The sequence below is a fragment of the Lygodium microphyllum genome, chromosome 17 (assembly GCF_053477565.2).
Source record: "Lygodium microphyllum isolate KBCC chromosome 17, Lygodium_microphyllum_v1.1.10, whole genome shotgun sequence".
Lineage (NCBI taxonomy): Eukaryota > Viridiplantae > Streptophyta > Polypodiopsida > Schizaeales > Lygodiaceae > Lygodium > Lygodium microphyllum.
Window position 1 is genome coordinate 30,526,940 of NC_141151.1, and position 15,957 is coordinate 30,542,896.

The window sequence follows — 15,957 nt, forward strand, 5'->3', positions numbered from 1 at the left end:
TTATTTTATGTTTGTTTCAATTTATAGTTAGATTTCTTTTCTTGGTAGAATGCTTCATTACATTGGTATCAGAGCCCTAGTTAGATCCTTTTTTCAACAGTCATTTTCTTGTACTTGATCCAGTTACATAGACTAGGGAGTGGAAATTGCAGTTAGATTTGAGTGGCAGGACTTAGTTTCTTCATAACCTAGGTTACATTTGAAAATCTGCTACAAATAGAGCTCAAAGATGGAGGTTCTTGGCAATACCATGTGGAAAATGGCGGCCTCCAACCAATTTGGTAGGTCGTGACCAAGTTTTGGACCAAAAATTGGAGTAAGTGGGACAAAATGAGGGTTATAGGACTTAGTGAAGGGTAAGTTGGAGTTACTTTTCAAGAAACAAGGGTTTTCTCTTTCTCCTTTCAAGCTGTCCTCAAGAATCCATGGCCAAGTCTGATTTGATCTTCTCTCCCTGACTCCTATCATGCAAATGGATACCATAGCTTGCTTCTTGACCTCATAAGCCTCTTATAGAGTAGTCTTATGACTACCTTTTCTAATTCTTGGCTCTACTGTATATGAGTATGTATTAGTGCGTTTTGTGCCTGTTGACATACTCCCCCATACCGGCTACATCGGCAAGCATGTCACCTACGCCAGCATTGCCCAAGGCCACCAGACCTCCATCCTCATCCGTCCCGCCACCATTTCTTCCAAAGCCGAGCTTGTTGAGTCTTTCAAATCCCTAGGCATCAAGCTTATTGAGGGCTCCCTCAATGACCATGCCTACCTCGTCGTTGCCATTAAAGAGGCAGATGTTGTCAGCTCTGTCGGAGGGCCGACTATTCCCGAGCAGGAGAAGATCATTGCTGCGATCAAAGAAGTTGGTAGTGTGAAGAGGTTCTTGCCTTTAGAGTTTGGCAATGATGAATGAAGAACATTATTCCATATCTTCTTCTCCTCATGGCATTGGCTCCTCATCTTCATAATCTACCTCATCCTCAGTAGTAGCATCTTGGTATTGCTGATACTTAGATACCAGATCATTCATGTTACTCTCAGCTTCAGTGAACTCCATCTCATCCATTCCTTCACCCGTATACCAGTGCAAGAAAGCCGTTCTAAGGTTGCATTAGGTGACATGGCCCCAAAAAGGAAAATAGCGAGCCCTATTTGCAATGTCTTTTCTACTCTCTCTAGCATCTTAAGGGTGTCTAAGGCCTCATGCAACGATGCTGTAAAGGGACTATGGATTTACATCAAACAGAAAAAACCTTCAGAATCAAATGGACAAGAAAGAAGTGCTATGTGATGAGAAGCTAAAAGCTGCTTTTGGACGGGACAAATTTACAATCAATTTAATTTGTGTCATAAGCAGTCAAGTAACGCCCATGATGAGGATCAACTGCACACATCATGTTCTTGGCATCCCACATCTATTGATTAAGTTCTGGGACAATAAGAGCTCTATACTACTGTGAACCTCTTGAAGTGAGAGGTGCAAATCCCACCATGAAGAAGTGGAGCCTAGGGAAAGGGATCAAGTTCACTGCAAGCTTGCGGAGGTCAGAGTTTAGCTGACCAGGAAACCTCAGACAACATTGGATTCTCTTTCAAAATTTTGAAGCCTAAGTCCAATTGATGAAAGAGGGATTAAAATGATAAAGAACCCCATCCATTCTATCAAATGCATTTCATGGGAAATACATAGAGCTATCTTAGTGATTGATCATTGCATAATCACTCTCATTCACTGAAATAATCACCTCCAAGTGCCTCAAATTCTCATTTCATTTACCTAACCCTGATATTGAATTTTTTGCCTATTTGTTTCATAGTCATGAGTGAAATTTTACCCAATTGTAAGTGGAATAAGAATTGTTAAGTAGTGAGTCACTGCTGAGGTTATCCCTTACCTATCCCCATTTAAATTTCAGCCCATTTCATTCGAGTTCTTGCATATCATAAAATGGCAATCAAATTCTTTTCATTCCATTCATTTCATGCTGATTTTTAGAGCCTAGCATTGAATTGCCATGTATATACCCACGAGGAAAAGTGTATGCCAGGCGAGTTAGTAGGACAAAAGAGAGGTGACCCTCCCCTATTGACAAGGACCCTGAAGGGGAGCACAAACCAGTTTGAGAGGGAAATTCACACACTCCTTAAGTCTCAGATCCCACGCATTTAATTTCAGGTGCAGGTACCACTCAAGGGAACAAGAATTCAGCCTTCCGCATTGTATATTTGGCACGTGATTACATGATGCAAAAGCAAATGTATGGAAATATAATGCAATGCAAGTGACAATTGTGGACATAGTTATGCTGAGCATTATGAATGCTATTGTTGGCATTTGTTAATTGGGGGTTATTTTCAGTATTGGCAGATGTTGCATGAATTTCCCGCCGATAGCTACAGTAAACTATTTACATAATTTTCTGTATTCAAATACTTTCAACACTTGATAGCTCATTAGAAAGAGGACTTCTCAAGCTTCAGAAAGAGCCAAAGAGTTTGTTATTCGAAGCACTAGAACTCAAGATATTTGATCTTTTCTTCTGCTGTATATACAGGACATGAAGTTACTCATGGCAAGAAATAAGAAAAGGGATCCTATTTTAGAGACTATCAATAAGAGCTGAGAGAATACCAACATGAACATGAACATGAAAAACCTCAAGAAGCTATACAACGCATGCATTATGAGAATGAAGAGGTTGATATAAGCTCCACTCATTCTCCTGTCAATCAACCAACGAATAGAGTTGAGATGCCCCATGCTTCCATGAACTCTAATAGTCTACAACAACTCTCAAATGATATTAAAGACATGAAATCAGGCCTTGATGGTATGAGGATGGGTATTGACAAGTTAGTGGCTATCTTTAGTGAAAAGACGTTGCCTACAACAGCTGGTCCTATTGTTCCAAATCCTCCTTTGGTTGAAGAGCAACCCAAACCCTCTACTCAAAAGGTGGTAGGTGTCACAACTCTATAGAAACAGAATTTGTATCCTTTTTCATTAATTTGTCTATATAATGATTTATTAAAATTATTTCATTTGCACTAATTAGATATAAAGAAAAGTGCATTGGAGCTGGCCACTGATGAGTGGTCACAGGTTATGGTGGACCCACGCGGTGGGTTAGAGAAAAGATAGTTCACACTTCCACCTATATGGCTCGATTGGGCGCCTGTGACTAGAACTCGCGCATATCAGGGTTAGACTCGCACACAGAAAGGATTGATGCCTTGAAGTGTGGGCTAGATCCACCAGAACAGACAGTTACAATCAACAAGATGGCATGATCATGAAATGCTTGTATAATGTGCATGTGTGGGCTGAAAGCTTGAAATGCACATTTCTTTGCATAGGAAAGTCACATGAAGATTCGGATACCATTTTTGCGATGTACACGGAAAAAGCTTTCATATGACACCCATATTGGGGGGGGGGGGGGTCCCTAAATTTTAGGAGGTCCCTAAATTTTAGGAGCCTCGAATTAGCCTAAAAATGCTAGTCCTAAAAAATAGGGATGTCATTCTAAAAATAGTAAGTTCTGTACTTTGACTGTGCTTACTAAATTTGGTTGTTTCTATTCTTGACAGTATTCAACCCAAAAAGGAAGGCTATAGAGAAGAGACAAGTGTCAAGACACTTGTCACACAAGTTTCCAAGCATCCCACCACTTGTCACATCTCATGACATGTGGCTAGACACTTGTCTTGTGCTACTCCACTTTCCCCTTTTGTACTAGCTCTCCCCTCTCCTATAAATAAGAGCTCATTTTTCTTCATTGAACATCATTTTTCTTTACTGTAAACTCATGTACAGCACCCATAGATAGCCAAAAATTGGCCCCATCCATCCCCATCATCATTCCCCACTTCTCCATTATCAAATTCCTCCATATTCCCTCTTCTATCACTGTTGTTTTACAAGACAGCAAGCTTGTAAATTCATTACATCACCTCCTTCTTGAGCTCTTTCTTCCATTTTAGCTACAAGAAGCAAGCCCTATCCATGTACTGCTGATCAACGATGGAGAAAGGCTGAATTCCCCTTTTTCTTCTCTCATACTATAAAGAAATCAGTTCTTATCATTGCATAATAGATAATGCATGTGTGTTTGTACATCTTTGCATGATCTTGTGAGAGTGAGAATTACTTCTTCTCACTCTCAGGTTGATTGTAACTGAGCTCTTCCCTAAGGGACTTGGGTTGAGCAGAAATACATTCCTTCGGGGGGGGGGGCCATCTTCAACCCTCAATCTTGTCTCCATTACTTTTACATTTTCATGGCTGTAATTTTGTGAGTAATTTTCATTTTCAGCTTTAAGTGTTCATTCTCTTTTATATTAAATCTCGAAAACAAGCGAATATCATAATTGTTAAGCATACTACGTTGTTCGGGGTGTTTACAGTGGTATCAGAGCTTTGGCTCGGTCCTCACCCCCAACATTGGTAGTGCTTACAACTATAAGTTTGCTTGTTTTCAGCCCTTGCATTGAGTGCTTGAGCATATATATATATATATATTTTTCTTAAGAGTCTCAATGGATCAATCGAGTGCTATCCTTCAAGCCATTCAAAGTCTTAGAGAGGAGAATCCGCAAATTCGTGAGCAACTTTTCAAACTAGAAAAAGTTGAGAATCCCAAAGAATTCAAGGAAAGAAGCCCATCTACTTCAAGGAGACAAAGCCATACCAATGAAAGGATCCAATCAAGAAGTCCAACTACTTCTAAGAGGCAGTCCCATTCTACTTCAAGACAAAGAAAGAGATCGCGTCGAAGCTCATCCTCTTCTTCAAAGTCATCTGGCGCCTATTCTGATAGATCCTCTTCTAGTAACGAAGAGTCACACCCTTCTCATGGAAGACCTCATCATCGTCAAAGGCGTCGACATTCTTTACCCTCGTCTCCATCTTCATCCCCATCAAGCACTTCATCATCTTCAACCTCAAGATCTGAGCATGGACGAAGGCATAGGAAGAAGAGAAAGACTAAGTCACTATCTCAACTTGAAAAGAAGATCAAGTTCAGTATGTATGATGGTTCCCGAAATCCTAATCTTCTTCTGAAGTTTATTTGTCAATTTCAAATTTTGTATGGTCGTGATAAGTATAAAGAAAAAGAAAAGATTAAGTTTGCAGCTTTACATTTAACTGACTTAGCCCATACTTGGTGGACGGGGTTGGAATATGATCATGCTGCCCCAAAATCATGGCGGTCCTTTGTTTACATGATACAAAGCCAATTTCTTCCTGTTCATTTCAAAAGAGATGTAAAAATGGAATGGGATCGGCTTTGGCAAAGGAAAAATGAGTCACTTGGTGACTATACCAAGAGATTTTGGGAGCTACTTTTGAAGGTCCAACATTTCAAGAAGATCAGCAGTTCGGAAAAGCTTAGGAAGTTTCAAGGAGGTTTGCATTTTTAAACTTCGTACTGCTCTTAATCATTATCATTGTTCTAGTCTCAAGGAACTCATTGACCATGTTGAGACATGGGAAATGGAGCACAATGGCAACAAATCATTCCAAAAGAATGATAAGAAGAGAGTAGCTGATGATGAGGAGTATTCAGCCCCAAATGAAGGACAAAAACAGTGGCAAAAGCAGCCATCAAATCAAAAGAAGATGAAGCCCTATGCACCTCCTAATGCTCCTCAATTTCGCTCCAATCTATACCCACAAGCAAAACAACTTTTCGAAGAAGAAAAGCAATGCTTCATGAAAGAAGGGAAGTGCTTTAAATGTGGACAAACAGGCCACATAGCAAAGCAATGTCCAAACAAGGGACAAAGCAAGGTTTCTGACAACAAGCCTAAGTCGCCAGTGAAAATCAATGCTATCAGTGATGTAGTTGCAAACACAACTCACACTCCAGAGACGCGCAAATTATTAAAAGCTTAGGGACAGTTGCAAGGTAAGCAAGCACTATTCTTGATAGATCTTGGGGCGAATGAAAATATCATTTCCTTGGAATTAGCTAAAGAGCTTGGATTAAAGAATGAAGAGATGGACACTCCGGCAGAAGTTCGCCAAGCTTTAAATGCTGATGAAGGTGACACAGTGAAGACTGTGATACCCTACATTGGCAAGCTCAAGTTTCAAATTCAAGGCTTCAGTGACGAAGATACCTTCTGTATCTGAGACCTTGATGGTTGCGATGTGATTCTTGGCATGCCCTGGAATCATAGAGTAGATTCAACCATCTTCTCTCAGAAAAAGAAGGTAGAACTCACCAACAAAGGCAAGAAGTACGAGATCCAAGTTGGAGTTTCTGGAGGCACCATACCTATGGTAAGCCATATGCAAGTCTCTAGAGCAATTAAGGATTGTGTTCAATGTTGTCTGCTTTATGTCATTGATGTAAAAGATAATATGAATGCTCAAAACCAAGAGCAACTTGAGATCTTGGAAAAGTATAAAAATTGTTTTTCGGAAGATCTTCCTTATCAGCTTCCCCTAGAAAGGCCAGAAGACCATCATATTGATATTATTCCGGGCAGTTCTCCTCCTAATATAGCACCATACCGTGTGAGCCGTCCTCAATAAGAAGAAATCAGAAAGCAGGTCGAAGACCTACTCAACCGTGGGCTAATTAGGCCAAGTAGCTCACCATTTTGTTCACCGGTTCTTCTTGTTCAAAAGAAAGATGGCACATTGAGGATGTGCATTGATTATCGAGCCCTCAACAAAATCACTGTGAAGAATCGGTTTCCTATTCCCAGAATTGACGACATTTTGGATCGTCTAGGAGGCTCAAAGGTTTTCAGCCGCATTGATCTAAAGAGTGGTTATCATCAAATTAGGGTAATACCACAAGATGTACACAAAACTGCTTTCCGCACTTCATACGGTCTTTATGAATTCTTGGTGGTTCCTTTCGGATTAACCAATGCACCAGCCACCTTTAATCGAATGATGGAGCGCATCTTTAGAGAGCATCGACAATATGTCGGTACTTTCTTTGACGATATTCTTGTCTTTAGCAAGAATGAAGAGGAGCATCATCAACACTTGGAAATTGTTCTACAATTACTACAACAAAATCAACTCTTGATAAATGGTAAAAAGAGTGATTTTTTCATGCATAAAATAAATTACCTTGGGCATGTCATCTCTTTTGAAGGGATTCAGATGGATCCTGAAAAGATTAGGATAATCCAAGAATGGCCTCATCTTCATGATGTACATGAGGTGCGATCGTTTCTTGGCTTATGTTCTTATTACCGTCGCTTCATCAAGCATTTTGCACATATGGCCTCTCCACTTCATGACCTTACAAAGAAGAAGATCTCTTTCCAATGGAAGGAAAAAGAGAAGGCAGCCTTCACAAGGCTGAAAACAGCTCTTACTTCTGGACCTGTTCTTATCATTCTAGATCTGGTAAAACCATTTGTGGTGGAAGCAGATGCTTGCAGTGATTGTATTGGTGTAGTGCTAAATCAAGAAGGCCATGCCGTAGCCTTTGAAAGCCGCCGTCTAAATGATGTGGAGAAAAGGTATGACATTTATGAAAAGGAGCTCTTAGCAGTGGTTCATGCTTTAAAGATATGGAAACATTATCTTTTAGGCATTGAATTCCTTATTAAAACTGATCATGAAAGCTTGAAGCATTTCAAGACTCAAAAGCATTTGCAGGAGAAACATGCAAGATGGGAAAATTTCTTGTCTATGTTTCATTTTCAAATTATGTACACTCCAGGGAAACAAAATGTAGTTGCTGATGCACTTTCTAGAGTGCCTCGCATTGCAACTATTACAGTGGCTCATCATGAAGATTTTCAAACGATGAAAAATACTTATGATGAAGATACTAATTTTGCAGCAATTTGGTCAAATTTACAGCAAGGAGGTTCTCATCCAGATTATTCCATCAAAGATGGTTACCTTCTCATGAATAATCGCCTTTGTGTCACTCTTCCTGTTCGACAAAAGGTGCTTAAAGAAAGTCATGAACCCCCTTATGCAGGGCATAGAGGGAGAGCAGCCACTCTAAGTGCAATTGAGCTCTACTTTTATTGGCCAACATTACGAAGAGATACACATAACTTCATTGAGGCTTGTCTGGTATGCCAAAAATCCAAATATGATAGGCAGAAGATTCCAGGATTGTTGCAACCTCTTCCAGTGCCCAAAGATCCATGGGAATCTATCACAATGGATCTCATCTTAGGTATTCCAAGAACACCTCAAGGTCATGATATGATTTGGGTCATAATTGATAGATTCAGCAAACAATCACATTTTATTCCATGTCATAAAACATTGAAATCCGCACAAGCTGCAAGACTTTTCATTCAACATATCTTCAGATTACATGGTATGCCTTCTGAGATCATTTCAGATAGAGACTCCAAATTCACAAGTAACTTTTGGCGTGCTTTATTTGAGAATTTGGGAACCACTTTAAAGTTCTCCTCAGCTTTTCATCCTCAAACTGACGGCCAAACAGAGGTGATGAATCTCACTCTTTTGGATATGTTGAAAGCTTATGTTACACATAAGTCACAATGGGAGAAATATCTTCCATTATTGGAGTTTGCTTATAACAATACAGTGCACTCATCCACATGGAAAGCTCCAAATGAAATAGTACAGGGTAAAGTGATTCCTCCTCCAATTATTCGCACTAAAGATAAGATTTTTGCTGCTGATGAGTTTGCTTCAGATTTAAAAACCACAATGGATCAAGTTAGAGCCACTATCAAAGTTGCCCAAGAGTGACAAAAGAAGCAAGGAAAAAGGTCAATATGTCTTGCTAAAGTTTGATCAAAGCAGGCTCAAACAAGGTTCTGGTCAAAATTCATCTTTTCCAAAGCTCTCCAGTAGATACTTTGGACCCTTCAAAGTGATTGAGAAAATAAATGAAGTTTCTTATCGACTTGAGCTTCCTGCTCATTGGAAAATACATAACACTTTTTATGTAAGTTTGCTAAAACCTTACATAGGACCAAAACCAAGGGAACCCATTACTGAAGATCCCCCAGAAGTTGAAGAAACAGAGCAACTCTTGGAACTTGAAAAGATTTTGTTTCTCAAGGATCGAACCACGAGAAGTGGCCTTGTGACACAAAAATTCTTACTAAAATTCAAGAATCTACCCACAACAGATGCACAGTGGGTAGATGAAAAATTCATGAAGGATTACCCAAATATTCTACAGCAATATCAAGAAGCTTTTCAGCTGAGGACAGCTGAATAAAAGCCAGAGGGATGTCACAACTCCATAGAAATGGAATTTGTATCCTTTTTCATTAATTTGTCTATATAATGATTTATTAAATTTATTTTCTTTGCACTAATTAGATATAAAGAAAAGTGCATTGGAGTTGGCCACTGATGAGTGGTCACAGGTTATGGTGGACCCACACGGTGGGTTAGAGAAAAGATAGTTCACACTTCCACCTATATGGCTCGATTGGGCGCTTGTGACTAGAACTCGCGCATATCAGGGTTAGACTCGCACACAGAAAGGATTGATGCCTTGAAGTGTGGGCTAGATCCACCAGAACAGACAGTTACAATCAACAAGATGGCATGATCATGAAATGCTTGTATAATGTGCATGTGTGGATTGAAAGCTTGAAATGCACATTTCTTTGCATAGGAAAGTCACATGAAGATTCGGATACCATTTTTGCGATGTACACGGAAAAAGCTTTCATATGACACCCATATTGGGGGGGGGGGGGGGGTCCCTAAATTTTAGGAGATCCCTAAATTTTAGGAGATTCCTAAATTTTAGGAGCCTCGAATTAGCCTAAAAATGCTAGTCCTAAAAAATAGGGATGTTATTCTAAAAATAGTAAGTTCTGTACTCTAACTGTGCTTACTAAATTTGGTTGTTTCTATTCTTGACAGTATTCAACCCGAAAAGGAAGGCCATAGAGAAGAGACAAGTGTCAAGACACTTGTCACACAAGTTTCCAAGCGTCCCACCACTTGTCACATCTCATGACATGTGGCTGGACACTTGTCTTGTGCTACTCCACTTTCCCCTTTTGTACTAGCTCTCCCCTCTCCTATAAATAAGAACTCGTTTTTCTTCATTGAACATCATTTTTCTTTACTGTAAACTCATGTACAGCACCCATAGATAGCCAGAAATTGGCCCCATCCATCCCCATCATCATTCCCCACTTCTCCATTATCAAATTCCTCCATATTCCCTCTTCTATCACTGTTGTTTTACAAGACAGCAAGCATGTAAATTCATTACATCACCTCCTTCTTGAGCTCTTTCTTCCATTTTAGCTACAAGAAGCAAGCCCTATCCATGTACTGCTGATCAACGATGGAGAAAGGCTGAATTCCCCTTTTTCTTCTCTCATACTATAAAGAAATCAGTTCTTATCATTGCATAATAGATAATGCATGTGTGTTTGTACATCTTTTGCATGATCTTGTGAGAGTGAGAATTACTTCTTCTCACTCTCAGATTGATTGTAACTGAGCTCTTCCCTAAGGGACTTGGGTTGAGCAGAAATACATTCCTTCGGGGGGGGGGGGGGGGGGTTGCCCATCTTCAACCCTCAATCTTGTCTCCATTACTTTTACATTTTCATGGCTGTAATTTTGTGAGTAATTTTCATTTTCAGCTTTAAGTGTTCATTCTCTTTTATATTAAATCTCGAAAACAAGCGAATATCATAATTGTTAAGCATACTACGTTGTTCGGGGCGTTTATAGAGTAGGACAATTTGAGATTGGGAAATCGTAAAGGTTAAAGATTTTATTTAGCCCACTTCATTTCAGCCTCAGTCCCATCAATCCAAGGCCTATTCTCAGCCACATGGGCAAGACCCACATGATAGGGTTCAGGAAATCTCTAGGCATGAAGAGGACATCCGCGATTGCAATCCATTTTATAAACAATTCTATCTTCAACCAAATATTGGTGGGCATGAACAAGGGCATGTGAATTTAGCCCCAAACTCATATGGGCAACAACAACACAATTCTCATACTCAAGTTCAGCCTAATAGACCAAGTCCCTTATCCAATCATGGTTGGCCTCAACAAAACAGTGGGCAACAACCACCATTTAATATTCCTATGCATGGACAACATCAAGGGTACCATGGACAACCTTCCAATATGGGCAACACTCATTTTCAGCCTCAAGGATATTATTTCCAGCCACAAGGTTATGGTATGCAGTATGGACAGCAAACCCCATATGCACAAGGAACTTGGAATAATGAATTCCCTAGGCAAGGTTTAATTGGTAACTCTTTTGGACAACAACACCATAATGGACAACATCACTACAATGGGCAGCCACCTCAATATGAGAGAGAGTATAAAGAGAAAATTGTCATTTCAAATTTAAAAGGAGAGAATCCTTCACCCACGGAGTTGGAGGAGTGGTTTGACAAATTGGAGATGTATTTTTCACTTTATCCAAGGCCCAAAAATGCCAAAGTGAAGTTTGCAGCCCTTCATTTAGAAGCCTATGCACATACTTGGTGGAGATATATGACAAGAATTGGGCACGACTTCTTATCTTGGGAAGCACTAAAGAATGCTATGATTGAAGTTTTCGTCTCTCCCATTGAAAAAGAGCACTTGGAAAATAAATGGTATGCCCTTGAGCAACGTGGTCTCTCGGTTAGAGAGTATTCAAATCAGTTTTTAAACCTCTCAATGTATGTTCATGGAGTCTCCGATAGTGCCAAATTGAACAAGTATACATTTGGTTTGGAGTCTATCTTATCATCAGAAGTTGGAGCCATGAAACCTACATCTTTGCAAGCTGCCATTCAATTGGCTGAGCATTATGGATAGAAATACAAGAGTTTCTAGCCAAAAACTGTGTATTTATTTCAACCTACATAGTTCCAAAGGCATCAGGCCATTATGGGCATGTAAGGACTGATTTTCAGCATGGTGGGAAGCCAATAAATGTTCACAGCAATACCTATAGCAAGATACCAACTTTTCCCACTATTTATGGACCAAAGCAAGGCAACAATTTCAGATCTAATGCTGAAAAATGATGGATATTAGTGTAAAAATTTTAGCCCCTATCCAAGGCAAGCATGTGTCTATGACAAGCTCAAAGAAATGTATGCCAAAGGACTATGCTTCAAGTGCGGGAAGAAATGGTCACCCGGCCATAAGTCCAAGTGCAAGGCTAAGAATTTGAAGGTTAGCATGATTTATGAAGATGATTCTGATGTTGAACCTATTGAGGGGAGTCTTACACAGCTTGAAGGCTCTACTACTCAAGAAGAGATGCATGAAAATGAAGAGAGTATCCATGATGAGTTTTATGACCCAATGGATGGCTTTTCTTTTGATCCAGGCAGTCATTACATGGATGATTCTTGGACTGATTTACATCCTTCGCTATGTTCCATATCAAATGATGCATGGAGTGGTTCAAGAGGGGACAATACCCTACGCCTCAAAGGCCAAATCAAGGGAAGGACCGCTCACATACTCATTGATATGGGTAGCACACATAGCTTCATCAATTCCAAATCACTCAATGGGCTGAAATTGAGTACACATGATATGCCTTCTTCCCTCAAAATCCAAGTGGCAAATGGAGACTTTCAAAATAGCAATCAATGCTACCCAAATGTTCCTATTACTCTATCTCCATTGTATACTACATCAGTGAGTTTGATCGCATTAGAAATGGGTCCCATCGACATTATACTCGGCTGCAATTGGCTGAAATCTTTGGGCAGATCTACTATGGATCTTAACAAGATGAAAATGGAATTTCAATGGTGTGGACAGCAAGTAACTCTACATGATGTTGAGAAGAAGAAAATGGAGGTGATCAGCCCCAAGAAGATTAAAAAAGTGATAAATGAAAAGGCATGCATGTTCACTATTCTTCTGTCGAAGATTGGTGAGGATCAGCCCTCTCCTCCTACCAATGACATAGATCTATGTCATTTGCAAGTTGATGAAGGATTATGATGATATTTTTCAGCCACCTACTTCCCTTCCTCCCAAAAGAGAAGTGGATCATCCTATAGACCTGCTGCCCAACACCAAGCCTATTAACAAACCACCATAGTGGAAAGGGAAGAGATAGAGTGCCAAAGTGAAAGAGCTATTAGAAATGGGTCTCATCAAGGCAAGTCAATCGCCTTTTGCCTCTCTGGTCCTTCTTGTAAAGAAGAAAGATGGCTCTTTTTGTATGTATATCGACTATCGCGATCTTAACAAGGTTACTATCAAGAATAGGTATCCAATACCTAGAATAGATGACCTCCTAGATGAATTGAAGGATGCTAAGGTGTTTTCCAAGATTGACTTGAGATCGGGGTATCATCAAATATGCATGAATGAAGGGGACGAGTTTAAAACAGCCTTTAGGACGAGGCCTCTATCAATTCATGGTTATGCCTTTTGGTTTATCCAATACTCCAGCCACATTCTAATCTCTTATGAATAAGATACTTCAGCCTTTGCTATTTTAGACAGTTGTGGTGTTCTTTGATGACATTTTGATCTATAGCAAGAACAAAGAGGACCATTTACAGCATGTAAAAGAGGTCTTTGATATATTGAGGAAGCACAAACTATTTGCCAAGGCAACTAAGTGTTCATTCATGACAAAGGATGTTGAATACTTGGGTCATATAGTGGGAGAAGATGGAATCAAAGTGGATCCTAAGAAGGTGCAATGCATCAAAGAATGGACTACTCCAACTAATGCCACTTCTTTAAGAGGCTTTCTTGGGTTATCATCTTTTTACCGTAGGTTAATGAAGAATTATGCTCATGTTGTAGCTCCTCTTACTGATCAGCTGAAAAAAGAGGCCTACTTTTGGGACGTAATCACCGACTAGAGCTTTAATGAGCTGAAGCAATTGCTTGTTTCAACACCAATACTAGTTTTCCTTGATTTTTCCAAGACTTTTACCATCTATGCGGATGCTAGTGGTAGAGATTTAGCGGTTGTTTTGATTCAGGAGCATGGTGTCATTGCATTTGAGAGCAGAAAATTCGATGATAAAGAGAGGGAGATGCATGTGTACGAGCAAGAGATTCTTGCTATTCTACATGCGATCAAGAAATGGCATCATTATCTCTATGGAACACATTTTAAAGTCAAAAGCAATCATAGGGTGTTGAGGTATTTTCTCTCACAGCCCAACCTTTCTCCCAAGCAAAAGAGATGGCTGGCTACCTTGCAGTCATATGATTTTGAAATAACATACATGGCTGGAAAGGATAACGTTGTGGCTGATTCATTATCTAGAATGTGGGCATGCATTTTATCTTTAGTGTCTACAATTTATAAGGATTGGATAAACGACATCCAAGAAGAATATGTGCTGGATGAGCATGCTGTCCACATTTTACAGAAATTACAGCAAGGACATGATGAAGAATTTCCAAATTTCAAAGTGCATAATGGACTCTTATGGTTTAAGGGTAAAGTGTACTTGGTTCCTAAGAGTAAATTCAAGCTAAAAGTGCTTCATGAGATGCACTCATCACCAATGGCTGGTCATTTGGGTCTTTTCAAGACCTTTGACAAGGTCCATAAAAGTTTTTATTGGAAGGGTTTATGGAAGGACGTCAAGGAGCATGTATCTAAGTGTTTAGAGTGCCAACAAAATAAGGATTCCACCTTATTACCAACTGGACTCCTTCAGCCTTTACCTATTCCTACGAGAAAATGGACTGGCATTTCTATGGACTTTATAATGGGATTACCTACTACTAGTCATGGATGGAATAGTGTCTATGTGGTTGTTGATAGATTGACTAAATCAGCCCACTTTATTCCAACCAAAATACAATATTCAGCAAGGCAAGTGGCTGAGCAATTTATGGAAGGTGTGTTCAAGTTGCATGGTATGCTAATGAGAATAGTATCGGATAGAGATACAAAATTCATGAGAAACTTTTGGAAAATTCTATTCTCTTCTATGGGTATTTTTCTCACTCCTAGTATAGCCTATCACCCCCAAATCGATGGGAAAACGGAGAGAGTCAATCACTTCGTGGAAGTGTACCTTAGGCATTATTGTCATGACACACAAGCTTTATGGGATCGTTGGATCCACCTTGGTGAATTTTGCTATAATAACACGTATCACATGAGCATAGGTATGTCCCCATTTGAAGCACTTTATGGGTACAAAGTTCAAATTCCATCAATTTTGTTTCATGAAGATATTAACCCCCAAACAAAGGAAGAGTTGGAAAGGATGGAGATGCTCATGAGACAATGCAAGGACAACATAAGGAAAGCACAAGAAGTAATGAAAGCTTATGCGAATGAGAAGAGAAAACATTTGGATTTCAAAGTTGGAGATTGGGTGTTTCTTAAAGTACCCAAGACACAGTATGCTTCATTGAAGGGTGGGAACACTAAGCTTGCTCACAGATTTTATGGACCATATTTGATAGTGGACAAAGTTGGAGAGCTTGCTTATAAGCTCCAACTACCTTCCTCCACTAGAATACATGATGTATTTCATGTTTCACAACTTAAGAAGTATGTTGGACTTGATGTGCAAGTATTGGAAGAGTTACCACCAATGGATGAAGCAGGACTTGTCATATATGAACCTGAAAGCATTATTGGAAAGAGAGAAAAAGTGCTCAGAAATTGTACTCTTACTGAGTACCTCATTAAGTGGAAGAGTCTACCTATAGAAGAATCTTCTTGGCAACCATCCACTTATGTGAATGATTTTCCTTGGTTATTACAGGATGATACATGATAGACTATGCATGGATTGTGCAGGGATAGCTTGCTGTGAGATATTATTGTCAGCAATAAAACTATCCCGACTTTATCAAAAATTGATTTTGACATTATGGGGTGATACTAGGGATTGTATAATTCATTTCTATACCTCATATGTGTCATTTGGACCATTCTATCAAAATTTATAACAATATTTGTTAATCAGCCCTGTTTGGACAACAGTCATTATACTCATAGTTTGGTATATATAAAGGTCTCTCTTTCATGG

The 15,957-nt window shown here is 39.5% G+C and overlaps 1 pseudogene; it reads left to right on the forward strand.

Moving 5' to 3' along the window:
- Positions 1-259: 259 nt before the first annotated feature.
- LOC148021742 (phenylcoumaran benzylic ether reductase IRL1 pseudogene) lies at positions 260-916 on the forward strand (annotated as a pseudogene).
- The last annotated feature ends 15,041 nt before the right edge of the window (positions 917-15,957 follow it).